The 11,760-nt window shown below is 41.0% G+C and overlaps 1 long non-coding RNA gene across 1 annotated transcript; it reads left to right on the top strand.

Moving 5' to 3' along the window:
* The first annotated feature begins 6,216 nt into the window (after positions 1–6,216).
* Positions 6,217–7,566, top strand: LOC139999609 (uncharacterized). The gene is made up of 3 exons (XR_011805082.1): positions 6,217–6,355; positions 6,465–6,543; positions 7,426–7,566. It is a non-coding gene; the product is annotated as an uncharacterized lncRNA (long non-coding RNA).
* Positions 7,567–11,760: the final 4,194 nt, after the last annotated feature.

Below are 11,760 nucleotides of genomic sequence, written 5' to 3'. Positions count from 1 at the left end.
TTCTCACTGAAGCAATACCCATCCCATATCAGATCAGTGTCATTAGTCTAAATTTTGTTCCTAATGTACTTGAAAAACTTCTTAACTCTATTGATTGCAACAGTGGATTTTTTTCTCTCCAATCTTAACTCCATTTATCAATTACTTATTCTCTTCAATTCCTGCTTTTAAGAGATGGTTAGGTATTCACCATCTCTCACTATTATTTATAGCTTTTCTTTTCTTTTTCAGTAGTTTAGCCCTAGTCAACTCGGAGGCGGGCAGCAGCAGCTTCTATGGAGCTCCTATGCTGAAAAAAAAAAAAAAAAGTTGAGCCTTGAGGGAAAAGGAAGGTGGGAGAGCCAGATGGGGCAAGAGGAAGGGAGGTGGTTTGACCAGGACACCTTGAGGGTCTGGGAAGAGAAGAAATGGATGGGTGCTTAAGAAATGAGCAGCATCACAGCCTATATACGGAAGAATTGTGACGAGCAGTTTAGAAATGTGAGCGATTGGTGGTCTTGTGTTGATCGGCAGCTGTGCTCCATGGTTATAGCTGTAATTTCAGCAGGTTACTGTGTAAGCCGCATGTTGCTCTGGGGCGCTGGGCTCGCCAGCAGGGCCGCAGCCCCAGGAGGAGCGGGAGCCGGCTGCTGGACCTGCCATGGTGGCTGGAGAGTGGGGCGGTTGCTTGGGGAACGCGGGCAACGGGGGTTCCGTCCCAACGGCTGACCAGCCCCTCGCCGACATCTTGGGGAGGACTGCAGGCTTTGGAGCCAAGCAGGCTGCCCAGCGCAAGACTTGGCCATCCCCAGCAGGCTTTCCCTCCCACGCAGCACTTGCCATGCCCAGGACGCTTCCACACCACCACTTGCCCGGCCCAAGGCTTGCCCAGCCCAGGACCAGCTTCTCGGCCTCAGCGGCAGTGCCCATCCTTGCCATTTCACCGCATGGCACATTCCCAGCAACCCAGACGAAATCTGCCCCATCAACACGAAGCGTTTCTTCAGCCAAAGAGACCTCGTCCCAAAGAATTCCCCTCTCTTGGAGGACTTCTCCAAGCACTTCCTTCCCCAGGGAATGGTACCCACCCCATTCAAGACTTCCCATCCCAAGGCTTTTGCTTCCCAGGGATTTCCTTCCTAGGGAACATTGCCCATTTCCTAGCCCAATGGCTTCCCACCCCAAGGAAGTCTTCCCATGCTGTAGCCCCAAAATGCCCCCAGAGGGCACCTGGCAGCTACTGGGAAGGAAATGAGCTCTGTCATGGTGAGCTAGCCGCTCAAGGCCCTGCTCTTTGGCCCAGGTGTCTGTGAGGCGGTGTTGGCAAGGACTCCTGTTGTGAACATAAGAACATAACATAACAGAAGAACATAAAATCACATCAGAGAGAAAAAAATATAGAATAACAGAACGCGACATAGGAACATCAAACAAAGACAACTCTCATGATGTGGTCTGATAGGATGGAGGAGAAAGCAGAAATCCAGCAATGCTGTCTTTCCTACTCCTCAAAACCAATTCCGTTGACAACTGGGAATGCTTCCAGCTGGAAAAAAATGCCAGAATGAAGTGGAGGACTCCTTGCCATCACTGTGTTTCTGGAGCACACCTCTACCTTTCTGTCCAACAGGGGGTTCTTCTTGGGAGATAATTGCCCAACATGAAAAAACACAACCAAAGCCAGAGGACCCATCTCCGCAACAAGACGATAAATAGAAAAGACATCTCTAGATGCAGACCCCAGAGCTCCAATTCACTATGTCCCACTAGTGGAAGTTATTTTTTAGGCTTTGTTTTTAAGGCCACTGGCTGCCTCCTCCCTTATGCTGCCCATTCTCCCTCTTGTCCTGTCTTCTTTCTCCTGCATTGCTTCCTTTCCTTGGTGGACCTTGCTGAGCTCTTTGATGTTTTGTTGTATATATATGTATGAAGACATAAACCTGTTAGAGAGTGTCGAAAGAAGGGCAACAAACAAGAGGGTCTCTTTTAACAGGGGGATTGAGGTTTGTGGCAAGGTTTTGGTAGCAATTTAGGGGCTGCACTGTGCTGGACACAGCAACAGACGCACCATAAGCCAAAGTCAGACAATAAGCCAAGGTGTGTTCACGTGTGGTTTACTGTGGTTTAACGTGGTTTACGTATAGAAGAAAGTTTTCGCCTATTGGTGAGTATACTGCAGATTTGCTGCATTGTTCTAAATTAAATAGCAAGATAAGTGATGGCATCGTAGGCTGGGAAAATATTTCTAGAGTATTAGCGCATTTTGAGCATCATTTTAACTGTTTATGCAAACATGAAGATTATTAAAATCAGTGTTTATTTATGTCTGTATGTAAACAGGTGATCATGTTGTATAGCATGCAGTAAATGGTTTGTGAATGCTGCTTGAAGAATGAAAAGAGTAAGTCAGCTCCACAAGGAATAAATGAATTTTGTTTATTTGTGCAATGCAGAGATTAGAATTAGACCAACAGCATGGAACCAAAGTCTTGCTGTGTGCCTTTTATCTGTAGGACAGTTCATGGAGGCTTCAGCAGCCCTATCTGTTTTCTAGCACTCTGAAATGTCCTCTGTGGTGCTGCACCCAGTTGAAAGCCTGCACTGATTGTGCTGAACTTTCCTAACAGGAGGCACGGGTCCTTCGTCGGACGCTGGCTGGGGATGTATGCTGCGATGCGGGCAGATGATGCTGGCCCAAGCACTGATCTGCAGACACTTAGGGAGAGGTGAGTGCTGGTCCTGAGGGAACTTCGGTATTGTCTGCAGACGCTTCTTCGTAAGTACTCCATTAAAAGCACAAACCCTGAATTTATTAGTGAGACTTTCTTTGATGCCCTGGTAACAGTTCCTAATGAATCAATTCATATTCAGCTGGGTGAAATCATCCCAGCCTGAAGGAGAGAAATAGGCATAGAAGGAGAACAAATGGGGAATCCTGTCGCCATTATTTTATAAACCTTTTAGTGTAACACCCAAGTTGAGGCCAAGGGAAAACCTGCCACCGTGGGACAGTGCTCTTACCCTTCTCTTCACTACTCACTTGTCAGCAGCACGAGGTCCAAACCCCCCTGGTGCAAGCTCTGAAGCGTGCATGTCACATCCCAGGATGCTGCCAGTGGAGTGTTTGGACTTTCTGTATGGATCTTATGTTGTTATTTAATGGGTGCTTAGAAATCCAACAAGGTCTAAACACAGCCTGTACTTTTAAATAATCTTGGAAGCTCAGAGATACTGGAATGGCTATCAACACGCAGCATGATCCGTCAGAATATGTTTGCAGTTGATGTTTTTGTTTTGTTTTATTTTCCCTGTTTTTACAATCTAGCCTATGATGATAAAGGGCAGCTTGATGATAAATAACAAGCTTGGAATTCTAGGAGCTCTACACAAAATGTAAATATTCGAGATGAATTGAAATGTCTTTTAACATCTCATTATAAAGCTTTCTGCTGTCTAGACATTTGATCAGTGTAATGAAAACGTCACCATTTTTTATTCTATATCAATTTTTCCTTTCAGATTGGCAATGGGAAAAACACAAAAAACAACCAGAAGAATATCACAGAATCCTACGATGCTTTCTCAACAGGAAGGCTTGCTGTTATTCAATCCACCAGATGGGTAAGAACAAACATAAACTTTCAGGTTTTTTCCACTGAAATTTCTACTGTGTTGAATCACTAATTTGCAGTATGTTAATTCATAATTTTAAAAAGTGGATGTGAAGACAAGGTGTATGCTTATACAAAAATAAAAAGGTATGCAGATGGGCGCAAAGACTAGTAGTACAGAAACATTCCCTGAGACCTAAATAAAGCCATGTACTAGAATGTAGCTCTTGATAAACTCTGTAAGCCTTGGGTACCAGAGTCAGTAATGTTAGAATAGACAGTCTTGTAGCTTATTGCTGTAATTTGTAATAAAGGGCACTAACATTTGTTAACTTGTAATTCTCGTTATAGTTTAGAAGCCTTTTGTTTATTAAAGAAACTGGCACTCCCTAAGTTTTGAAAAGAGCATAGATTGAGAAAATAATTGTTATTGCTAAATACAGATTGCAGTTACTCTAGAATGTTTGACAGTGACGGTATTTACTGTATATTGTTCCCACATTCTTTATGGTCTCATTTTTCTTTGATTTTGTGTACGTGTGTCTTTTTTTCACTGTGAAAACAGCACAGGTGGGTGTTGGAGAGGGGAAGTCAATTGGAGAATGGTTTGGACCAAATACAGTTGCTCAAGTACTAAAGTAAGTGAGATCATACCAGTCTCATTCAGAACGTACTCCCCTGGGGCAGCCAAGAGAAGGCCCAGGCAGAGTTTTGAAGGCTGCATATCCCCCTGTCCCACAGTCAGGAATGTACTTGCCATCTATTTACAAGTGCAGCATGGAATGTCATGCCACAGCTCGGTGTGCAGGTACTGAGTTGGGAATGGGTGACCTCTAAATTTTAATAAAGGAAGAGCCTGAGGAGAAGAAACTGCAGGAAAGTCTCCTGCTATGCCGTCTGCATGCCCTCACCAGTCACACCACAGATGTATATTCCTTTCTGCACAGTGGCACAGCTCTGGCAGGTCGAGAGTGCCACCGTGTAGGTCGGAGTGGTGGTGTGAAACATCAGAGAGAAGCCATCTCGGCTGAGGAGGGAACTGAGCTGCAATTCCTCCCTTTCTGAGCAGCAGTTCTGCCAGCAAAAGCTACTGGATAAAGATGGGCAGCTCCTCATAGTCTGGGAGCCACACTGAAAGGAACTGAGGCTGCTCAGTTCTCCAGGGGTACGTGGAGGTGTCTTACCTCAGGCAGGGGCCTGCGAGCTCAGCAGCAAGTCTTTGACACCCTGGAACAGGCACATGATCTGAAGAGGGAGGGGAGCTGAAGCATGCCCTGGACTCCAGATCTTTCATGGCCAAGTTTTTCATGGTGAAACGCTCACCCCCATTTCTTTCTGGCTTATTTGAAACAGCTAATTCTGCCAGTGCAGCTTAAGAGTGTAGCTCCCTTCCCCAAAGGTTTGGATTTTGCAGAAGTGGACATAAAACTGTGTGCTGCTGTCTCCCACTGAAGTTTTGGTGCCCCAAACCCTTAGCTGATTTAGCTTTTAACGCCCCATTTCTGCTGTGCACGCAGGCTCAGGCAGAAGTAATTCCACTGAATTCAGTGGAATTTCTTAAGCAAAAAGTAATCTGCAAAACTGGCATAGGAATTTTTTTCTTTTCCAGATGAGAAAAGACACAATTGGGCAAGAACCCAGTGCAGAGACTGTCGAGTGCAATAAAAAGTAATAAACTTGATGTAGTTGAACTGTTACTGTCACTGCACTTAGCAGTAAGACAAAACAGTTTGCACATGGTGCAGCGCATATGTTTTTCCTGGTACCACTCAGTACCTATTTTTCTAAAGATATTAAACATTTAATGTTTAAAGTTTTCTTTTTCTTACGTGGAGACTTTAAAAAATGCAGAAAGGATGTTTTTTCTTAAGAAAAAAAAAATAAATAAATGGTTCTGAGTGTAAAGCTACCCTTTTGATCCAACTAGTTTATATTAATTAGTACCTTAATGTTTTCTAGGAAGCTTGCTTTATTTGATGAATGGAATTCATTAGCAGTTTATGTATCTATGGACAATACGGTGGTCATTGAAGACATCAGGAAGTGACACCTCATCAGTTTTCTGGTAACAGTTTCTGATTTGACTCCATTTGCCAGCATGTATCTAAACATGAACAAATACTTGGGGGGCCATGGGTTTGTCTTGCAAGGGTAAGAAGAGGGAAGAAGGACATACAAACTCAGTTGTGGTTTTTTGATCCCTGATGCCAACTTCGTGCTCACATCACTGGATGTGAAGAGCTCCTTGAAGAATTTCTACTGTCATCATTGCTGCCATTTCATTTCTCTGGCGTTTTATAGGCAAAGCTTGACACTATTAATAACATTAATAGGACATGTCACTGCAGTCTTAAATTGTCATCCCCCAATCATTGATCTAACGTCTCACTTGGACGTGCCAGCACATACTGTCTGCTAGAATTACTTCTACTAAATAGCTGTAATTGCCATGCCCGGCTCGTTTTGTCTTGGGTGCCCTATAAAGATCCCTGGCAAACTAGCTTAATTCACTACTGAGAGGAAGATCTGCTTTGTGTTCCTCTGTGCGTTGACTGATTTCTAGTTTTATTCCCGCAGAAAAAATGTGCTGGTGCCCTCCTCAGAGCAGCAGCGCGTCCCACAGCAGTGCACATTTGCACAGAAGTGCTCTTGGCCGAAGCAAGAAGGCAGGAGGACTCTGCACAGGCTGGAAAGCCCTCTTGCTTATTATACCTCTACGACTAGGGATAAATCACATAAATCCCGTATATATTGATGCATTTAAAGTAAGGTTTTCTTTCAATTCATTGCTCGTTACTGTCAAATAAGTTTGGGTATCTGTGATGTCAGTAAAGAAATGAATTACAATTTCCTTTATTCCTTTTGAACTCCTAGGAATGCTTTAAGATGCCACAGTCTTTGGGAGCATTAGGAGGGAAACCAAATAATGCCTATTATTTCATAGGATTTTTAGGTAAGGAAAAAAGAAACTTATTCCAAATGTGCAGATGATCAAAAGAGAACATTTTTTGAAGGGGAAATAGTAAGGGGTCTAAGCGTGAACCTCTAGAAGTAAAGAAAGATGAGAATAGAATAAAATAAATGAAGAAGCATATCTAAAAGAGTTTAGAAACAGTATGAGATGATCCTTAACAGGAGCAGAAAGTTAACAGCAAAGCTAGGTGTAAAAATAAGTGATGACATCAAAAAGAGCAACATACTGAGAATAGCTGATAGCATTTGACAAGTGTATTGGTCAAATGTCACTTTTATTTTCTTGTATTTCAAAACTGTTTCTGATAGCAGTATCTTTTTCACCTTTTGCATACCTTCTGTTATTAAGTATTGCTCTAATTAATTTAAAATGCATTCCTTCAGATTTCACCCCACTTTGGGCCAAAATTTTGCAACCCTATTTTGTCCTTTTGTAAAACCTAACCTGTTTTAGTTAGGCTTTTTTGTTCCAATTTCTGAATGAATGCCTAATGGGATTACAGATTGCATCTGTGAACATCCTGTACCTTTTAATCTGTCAAATGTTAGTGTTTACAACACTTGAGATTTAAAAAAAAAAAAAAAAAAAGTACTGGATCTCACATGGAAAAATAAAAGTATGTGACAAAGATAGAACATAACCAACCAAAAAATTACAGTAATAGGTGACAATAGGAAGTTATACTAAATACCCTGTGGGAAACGCTGTGTCTAAACCTTCCGATTCTCTTAAAGAATCCCTAGCTGGAAAGTCTAGATTATACTGACTGCAATGGCAATCTAATTTCTATTTTACAGTTCTGGACCAAGTGCTTATTAATGTCACTTGCTTATTTTTAACATACGGCTTTTACCCATCCAGGCAATGAGCTGATCTATCTGGACCCTCACACCACTCAAAGCTCTGTAGATTCAGAAGAAAATGGCACGGTTGACGATGAGAGTTTCCACTGCCAGGAAGCCCCACATAGAATGAAGATCATGAATTTGGACCCTTCAGTAGCTTTAGTAAGTGTCAGGAAATCTTGAATGCATGTACTTTATCTCAAAGTAATGTCTCTCTACATTGGTAAGGGCAGCAATGCATCTCCTTGAACAGAACCAAGATCACAAAGCTGTCTTCTGTGATCAACACATAGTAGTTTGTACATAACTACATCAAGAATCTTAGGGCAAGTGGGGAGCTGTCTGTACTGTAGGAGCTCGCTTTGTTTTCTTTACTGAGCAGCTTTTACTTCTTTCAAGAGGCATTATAATGGTCAGAGCAAGGAACTGAAACAGGTTTACGTGTTTTATTCTATCACTACTTTATGTTTGGTCACCTCTAGACAAGTTACTTAAACTTACTTTCTATCGTAAGTTGAAAATGTTTAAGTGGAATTATTGTATTTCACCCCAAATTACAAATACAAATGTATTATTTGTAATTCACCCAAAATGTCATGGGGGTACTGTGGTATTTGGAAAAATTGGATCTGATCCCATGCCAGTATCCTGTGATTGGGTGATTGGCAGTTGTCACCAGTGGGATGTGTTTCTAAAGCTTTAAACAATCTGTAAAGATACCGGTATCTGTCATTCATTCACATACCTGTTTTTTAATACTGCTGCTTTTTAGAAAGTTTTTTTGTTTTGTTTTGTTTTAATACTTAACTACGTAACTGTGCAAAATGTGGCATGATGCAACGAGACAGACAAAATCATAATGAAGAGCAAATATTTTCAGTATAGATACCAGAATGGAAATGTTCCTTAGGTGGTCCATCATCTACAAGTTTTCAGCTTCTGCTGATACCTGGACTGTAGGAACTGGGTGGCGCTCCATGGAGGAGCACACAGGAGCTGCTGCTATTTTTTGCTTGACTATTTCGTTAGGGGTTTGCAGGGCCTTGTTCTCCCCTTGGGTTCTCTCCCTAGAGCTGCCACATATTTGGAGTCTTATATCTACTGATCGTACAGGGCATTACTGTATCAGAGGTCAAACCGCCTTACCTGCTGGTACCACATACCTACCATCTGCAAAGGTAAAACTCTGTGTGTTTGTTTTTTCCCCTAAGGGCTTCTTTTGCAAAGAAGAATGTGATTTTGATAACCGGTGTAGTCTTGTACAAAAGGTAAGAGTGGGAACTTAGCATCTCGATTTGTTCTTTATAAAGTCTGGTTTTTATTGTCTGTTTTTTGTAAAATTTTCCTTTGCATTTTCCTTTGTATACAAATTGTATGAGCCATGGAGAAGAATGCATTAAAGCATCAGGGTAAGGCAATACTACTGAATTGCTAATTGGAAATTGTTCAGCACTTTACCAGCCACAAACCCTGCCAGTTGGAAAATGGGTGTAAACATCCACACTTGAAGGTGTTACTGGGTGACACTTGCTTTTAACTTCTAATTCTCACTAAATGACTAAGGTTTAACTGCCATATTGTAGTGATGTATCAATGATTTGCTTCCTGATCCTTTTTTATTGTTTGACATAATAGATTGCGTGTTCTAATTATGACTGTTAGTCCCTGCTATCTTAAAGATCTGATTCTGTAAGTGCTGCAGGCCTCTAGCTCCTGCTGATCTAGGGAGAACAGAAGGTGCTGGCTGCCACAGGAAACAGACTTGAGGATGTTTCTGCATGCAGCTGTTAAGCTAAGCACCAGACGTCTGAATGTAAAGTACCATCAACCTCTAAGGGCATTTATTTAAAAAAAAAAAAAATCATCTAAGGAAAACAGTTTGTAAATAACTGAAATACAGGACAGAAGGTAACTTCTCTTTGAAGAGGAATAGCGTTTGGCTTCAGGAACACCTTTTTTCCTGACCAAAACCTGTCCTTCAAAATCTGATGCGTTTTTTTTTTTTTTTTTCCCCTTTGGAGGAGCTGATAGATCTGTCTTTTGTGCTATTGATCAACAGAAAACTTGAGGAGAGTTCTATGCAAGCAACTTTCTTTTAAAAAGCAGAAAATATTGTACATTCCTAGTGTGCTTGCTACATGTAAACAAAATTACAGGTTTGCAGATATCAAAGCTGATATCAAAAGATGATAAGACTGATAATTTGTAGTACAGTTCAAGAGATCTGTCTTCCAGATGTGTTTTAACTAGGGATGTATTACAGAGACCATGGTGCTTGGATTTCACAGTATGTCTGTATAAAGACTTTTTTTTCCTGATGGACATGCGTAATTAAAAAACACTTTCAATTAAGCAGACACGTTTTGTGTTTGAAGCGTCCCCCGAGCCAGCTTTTAAAATGAAAGCATTCTGTCCTCAGGAGATTCTAAAGCAGCAGAGTCTACGGATGTTTGAGCTGGTCCAGAAGCACCCGCCACACTGGCCTCCTTTCATACCTCCAACAAAACCAGAAGTGACAACCACAGGAGCAGGTAAGGCACCGATTAAAAGCCTAATTGTGCAATGTTATGTTCCTCGTTAGCAAATAAAAGAATAATCACAGGTAGAATAACTATCCTTTGTGAGTGTCAAGCAATATATAGCAGGCATGTATCCAAACAAGCCATACAATTGCTAGCACAGATTTTTTTTTTTCACTCTTACAAAGTACTTTTCTGGAATGCGTCTTTCAAAGTTTTTTTTTTTTAAGTGAACAAAATCAGGCATGTCTTTAGAAGCATTTTTTTCTTTATCTTTTTTTACAGAACTCATTGAATCTACTGACAAGCTATTTGAATTGGAAGAAGAATTTGAAATCCTGAGTGTGTGAAGGAAACTGTGGTGACTCTTCTGAGTGTTGAATATATTGGTAATATTATTGCATTGACTTAAACAGCCATGTTAGCCCCGAAGTGCCTGAAATTATGGATAACAGAGCACAGAAATCTAGTAGCATCCAAAACTCCAAGGGCAGTTTAACACACAAGCTTCCCCGGATGGAAAGGCAGTAAGAGATCTTGTGATAAGATGCTTAAAGGGAATCTCTTTTTAACGTACCTTACCTGGAGACAAATGGGCCTTTGAGATTAAGGCAAAAATACATGTATCACTGGGCACCATGTTTGGAGAAAGGGATAACCCAAATGGATATTTCTTGCTCTCATATAATAATGCAATAGTTTAGTTCTTCAAGCAAAACAGTCTTCAGTTCAGGAGGATGTTTACTTCTGTTCCCTCCTGTGGGCTGCGTCATAGGAAAAATACATTGTCTTGTTTAAAAGATTGACTGGATCAGGAGAAAATTGTTTCCTTGTTAAATATTTTAACATGTATTTGAGCAACCAGACTTTATTACAAAAATGTTTCTGTAAAAGGAACTATGTCTAATGGATACATTTTGCAATAGCCTTCCTGTTTCTGGGAGACCTCAAGAGGAACAGGAGCCTCAAATAGTTGATACAGATCACAACCACTGTTATAGTTATGGTATATTTCACCTTGACCTTAAAATTCAAATGATTAAAACTTAGGTTATTTCTTTCCGAGTTAAAATGAGTCAAAGGTGGTTTAACTGTACCTTATTTATTTTAGAATAGATTTACACAAGTTTCTCTGTTACAGCACTTTATCTGTGCATCTAATAAATTTCTTAAGCTTTTCTTAGGTTGTATGCTGCTATGTTTGGTTAATTTGTGTGAACTAAATATAAACCAGGTGATCTTAAAACTTAATATAGAAGCGTACACAGATTACTGAATTGTTGCTTTTTGACTTCTTGCCTTTTGAAATCTGTTTTGGTAGAAGTGCCTTAACCCTACAGGTTTATCAGAACAGCCTGGGCAGTTTTATTTCTAAGGCAGAGAATCTCTCTCTAGCAGCCATAAGAAAAACAGTTCAGAATAAAGAAAGGCAAAGATTTTTAATCCATGCTGAAGTTCCTTTTCACTACCAGACAGTCCCCCTTGTGGTCATGTTGTCATGCTAGTGTAATGAACATGAATTGCAGACTTTCATCTTCACCAATAAATGACAACATAGAGAAATACTGAATATCTCTCACTCTTATTTATAGATTTTCTTTTCTTTTTCAGTAGTTCAGCCCTAGTCAACTCGGAGGTGGGCAGCAGCAGCTTCTATGGAGCTCCTATGCTGAAAAAAAAAAAAAAAAGTTGAGCCTTGAGGGAAAAGGAAGGTGGGAGAGCCAGATGGGGCAAGAGGAAGGGAGGTGGTTTGACCAGGACACCTTGAGGGTCTGGGAAGAGAAGAAATGGATGGGTGCTTAAGAAATGAGCAGCATCACAGCCTACATACG

Source organism: Anas platyrhynchos, chromosome 27 (assembly GCF_047663525.1).
Source record: "Anas platyrhynchos isolate ZD024472 breed Pekin duck chromosome 27, IASCAAS_PekinDuck_T2T, whole genome shotgun sequence".
Taxonomy (NCBI): Eukaryota; Metazoa; Chordata; class Aves; order Anseriformes; family Anatidae; genus Anas; species Anas platyrhynchos.
This window is presented reverse-complemented; position numbering and strand designations above follow the sequence as displayed.